This window comes from Bos grunniens, chromosome 14 (genome assembly GCF_055505025.1).
Source record: "Bos grunniens cultivar Pamir isolate PY7600 chromosome 14, Bosgru_T2T1.0, whole genome shotgun sequence".
In the NCBI taxonomy this organism is placed as follows: Eukaryota; Metazoa; Chordata; class Mammalia; order Artiodactyla; family Bovidae; genus Bos; species Bos grunniens.
The window spans coordinates 57,691,465-57,696,235 of record NC_141178.1 but is presented as its reverse complement, the minus strand read 5'-3'; the positions used below and the strand labels follow the sequence as shown (position 1 = coordinate 57,696,235).

General features: G+C 44.0%; 1 non-coding gene across 1 annotated transcript; it reads right to left on the bottom strand.

Annotated features, from left to right (window-relative positions):
• Positions 1–2,233: 2,233 nt before the first annotated feature.
• LOC147359471 (U1 spliceosomal RNA) lies at positions 2,234–2,397 on the bottom strand. Its single transcript, XR_015141400.1, has one exon. It is a non-coding gene; the product is annotated as a U1 spliceosomal RNA (small nuclear RNA).
• Positions 2,398–4,771: the final 2,374 nt, after the last annotated feature.

Below are 4,771 nucleotides of genomic sequence, written 5' to 3'. Positions count from 1 at the left end.
AACAACTCATGTGAATGGTTACTATGGTGCCTGGCCAGGGTGGGGGGTTTCAGTGTGCTTCTCCTAACAAGATCAGTTTTTTGTTTCTGATTTCATTTCTGCTTTTGTGTTTATTGATTCCTTCTCTTTGGGGGTGGTGGCTATTTGATATACTTTGCCTATCTTCCTGAATTGTATGCCTAGTTTATTTTCAATCTTTCTAATATCTGTTTTTAAGGCTATATTTTCACTTGCATACCATTTTAAAGCTATATTTAAGTTGCTAACCCAAGATTGCAGAAGCATCCTTTTTCTTTAATAGTACTCGAGTTACTTTTTTTCCCATAAAGTAATGAGAATCAGAATGCCAAGAGGGAGGCCTCAGATGAATGTTTTTCAAGACAGTCCCATTTATTTTTTACTTAGGATCATTACATAATTGAATGTTCTCTGCCGTGATTTCTCAACCATCTTTTATTTAGACTTCTCCAACATTACTTCAGAGCTGTGTACAATGAAGGAACTTCCCTTTTTATGTCTTAGTGTTGTAGCCACACATTCCGGGAAACGAACTCAGAAGGACGATGCAGAGAGTGGACTGCAGTTTATTACACCAGAGGGCCCAAGGCAGAGTCTCCTCTTAGCCAAGAACCCTGACCAGTTTTTGTGAAAACATTATATACCCTAAGTGTACGTGCACAAACCCGCTTCCCCAAATTCTGTGAAACTGGTCTGAACAAAGGAAAAAGAAAGATACAGTCAAAGTTAACCTGTGATTCACATGCCTTAAGCCTAATTAGTTAACAGTGGAGAATTATCATTAGGCCTGTGGTCATACCCCAATAAGCATAATAGAATGTATGATTCTATGCAGTTATACAGATAATTAGGGTATTATTTTACGCAACAGAGAGTCTAGGTACGAGCCCTGGGACTCTTCCTTCCGGGGGCCTGGTTTTCCAGGCTGGTGTGTGTTTCCATAGATACTGGGCATATAGCTCAAAGTCCACAGTCTGGCCCAAGATGGAGCCCTGCTTTCAAAGATAGAGTCTGTTCGGTTTCTTCCTAAATTAGGAGAGACACAGACAGGAGAGAGATCTTCACAGACCGAATTTGTGTAACAATCTGGTCATTGCATCCAGAGATAATTGACAGTGATAATGTTTAACTGCATAACTTTTCACTTTTTCTACAGGAGTACTAGAAGTCATGTCCGACTCTTTGCGACCCCATGGACTATAGTCTGCCAGGCTTCTCTGCCCATGGATTCTCCAGGCAACAATACTGGAGAGGGTTGCCATGCCGTCCTCCAGGGGATCTTCCCGACCCAGGAATCGAGCCCATGTCTCTTTAGTCTTCTGCCCTGGCAGGCAGGTTCTTTATCACTGGTGCCACCTGGGAAGCCCTACTAGAAGACAGATTTCTTCAAGTTTCTAACAGATGTGGTCCGAATCATCAAGCAAGTGTGAATTTTCATGACTTAGAACATGCTATAATGACTCAGCAACACAACTCATAAGGAAATAGCCTCAGATTGTGTGGAATTCAGATGGTAAATAATCTGCCTGCGATGTGGTAGACCTGGGTTTGATTCCTGGGTCAGGAAGATCCCCTGGAGAAGCGAATGACTACCGGCTCCAGTATTCTTGCCTGGAGAATTCTATGGACGGAGGAGCCTGGTGGGCTACAGTCTACGGGGTCACAAAGAGTCAGACACGGCTGAGCAGCAACTAACACACGCACTGCTCTCCTCAGTGACACTTCATGTATTCTACCTTTTTCCCCAAATGAAGGCAGTACTGTGACTTGGCAGATCACCAAAAAACCTTAGCTCGTGAAGTGGTTTCTAACTATTCCTTATCTTAGTCTACTTTTCAGCATTTATTGATTAGAAATTGTTGGGTGTATTTAGGGCATGATAAATCCTTGTATTTAGCCATTAAGCAAGACAAAGTGAAAGACAGCCATTATCTGGTTCAGCTGCAGCAGTGACATAATTATATGCAAGGGCAGGGCTGACATGCATGAGTGGTTTACCCTGCTGCTTAAATATCACCATTTGAGTTTTAAAAACTGGTTACTAATTAGGCAATGTGTCCACCCTGTCTTTAGGTTTGTTTAATGAATAACTTTATGGACTCTGTATATTGTATTGACTTTTTATATAGCAGTAGATGACGTTATTTTATTTTGGTTTAAACTAATAAAGATGATCTACATTTTATTTTATTTTTTTTCTCTTTTTTTTTTTTTTCAGGAGAAAGCGCGAACGCAGTCCCCCACTACCACAAATTATGCAGTCGAGTTTCCCACATTTGGGGAAATCGCAGGGGTCAGCGCATCCGGAGTGCAATGGATAAGCCTCGCCCTGGGAAAACCACCTTCGTGATCATGGTATCTCCCCTGCCAGATAAGTATGATCTACATTTTAAGCCGATGAGCCCAGTGATATTATTTCTGGCTCTAATAGTGTTGATCCACATATCGAATTCTCCTTTCTAGGTGTCTGACTTTCCTTCAGCTGTTGGGGGGTATTTCCCATAGCTTCTCAGGCTATGACCTTCAAAGCAATTTTGATAATGATATTCATTACTTTCATTAATCATCATTCCTTGTTCTTGGGATCAATGTAAGAACTGCCCAGTAGTGATATGATGTGGCCCCCACTGCCCCTTAGGCTTTGAGCAAGGCAGATATTTTTCAGAAGTTGCGTTGATAGAATGACAGGGTTGCCAAATTGAGCCAGTCAGATCTCCTGTAGGATTAGCTGTGAATCACCAGCAAAAGTTTAAAATCGAAGACCTCTTATTGCAGGGAGGAAGTCAATTCTGACTCCATGTTGGAACTGTTTCTTTGACTTGCTTTTCATTGCTTTTGTTATTATAATCATACAGAATGATTTGCCTCAGAATCCTGCCCCTCTGCCTAACTGTTAAACTAAAGTGCCTTTCTTCAGAACTTTGGCCACCTGTGGATGGCAGGAAGGAAGAATTAACACGTCCCCTGCCTGAGGCTTGCCATTCTAGGAGACATTTGCAAGATTAATGGGATTTTTTACTTTGCTTCCTCACCTCCCGTCATCTGTAATATATAAAAGACCCTGGTATTCAGACCCTGATAAAATAGTTATTTTGAGGCAATAGGCTGCCATCTTCTCGGTCTGCTGGTTCCCAGGTTAAAGTCTCTTCCTTGCCTCAACACCTCATCTCTCAGTTTCATTGGCCTATCATGGGGCGAACAGAGCGAGCTTGGCCTCAGTCACACTCTGGTTAGAAGAAAAACAGAGAACTGATACTTCTAAGAATGTGGAAAATTCATGGGCAGATCTCCGATCTTTATATGCAATGGGTCTCTGATATCAGACCCTAGAACTGAGATAGTTTTCTTCTTTTAATTGTTGTTTAGTTATTAAGTCATGTCTGAGTCTTTGCGACCCACTGGACTATAGCCTGCCAAGGCTCCTCTGTCCATAGGATTTCCCAGGCAAGAATACTGGAGTGGGTTGCCATTTCCTTCTTCAGGGGATCTTCCTGACCAGGGATTGAACACAGGTCTCCTGCATTGGCAGGCGGAGTCTTACCACTGAGCCACCTGGGAAGTCCTGCTCTTGATTATCTGGATTTATCAGCTCTGCTTCCTTGTGACATGCATATTTAGCATGCTGTGACTCACTATGACACATCACTGTCTAGTTCATCACTTTATAGGTCCTTTGTACCTGGTCCACCACAGGTATTGATTGGGCACAGGTGTTATGCTGGACAACTTAACCCACACGGATAACTAAATACTGAAAACTCTGACTCACTGCATTGTGACCTTGTGCACAGCTGCAGCCCTACCCAGAGATTTCCACAGCCCCCTCCCTACTCCTACTCCCCTAACCCCACCCCTTCTCCAGCCCTGCATCCATTCCTACAGCAAGTCAGAGTTTATTCCTTAGGCTTCCCTCATGGCTCAGCTGGTAAAGAATCCGCCTGCTATGCGGGAGACCTGGGTTCAATCCCTGGGTTGGGAAGATCCCCTGGAGAAGGGAAAGGCTACCCACTCAAGCATTCTAGTCTGGAGAATTCCATGGACGGTATAGTCCATGGGATCACAAACGACATCACTGAGTGACTTTCACACGTATTCTTATTCTGTTGTTTGTTTGTTTTATTGTGCTGGGTCTTTGTTGCTGCTCAGACTTTTCTCTAGTTGCAGCAAGCAGGGGCTCCTCTCCAGTTGTGGTGCACAGTTTTCTCATTCTGGTGGCTTCTCTTGTTTCAGGGCACAGGCTTTAGGTGAGTGGGCCTCAATAGTTGCAGCCCTTGGGCTCAGTAGTAGTGGCTCCTGGGCTCTAGAGCACAGGCTCAGTAGTTGTGGTACATGGACTTAGTTGCTCCATGACATGTGGAGTCTTCCCAGATCAGGGATCAAACCCATGTCTCCTGCATTCGCAGACGGATTCCTATCTACTACACCACCGTGGACATCCCCTGGTTCTAGTTTTTCATGTTTTCCTGGCCCATAGAATTTTTAAGGATTCAGTTCAGTTCAGTCACTCAACCGTGTCCGACTCTTTGCTACTCCATGGACTGCAGAACACCAGGCTTCCCTGTCTATCACCAACTCCCAGAGCTTGCTCAAACTCATGTCCATTGAGTTGTCCAGTGATGCCATCCGGCCATCTCATGCTCTGTCATCCCCTTCTCCTGCCTTCAGTCTTTCTCAGCATTGGGGTCTTTTCCAGTGAGTCAGTTCGCATCAGGTGGCCAAAGTATTGGAGTTTCAGCTTCAGCATCAGTCCTTC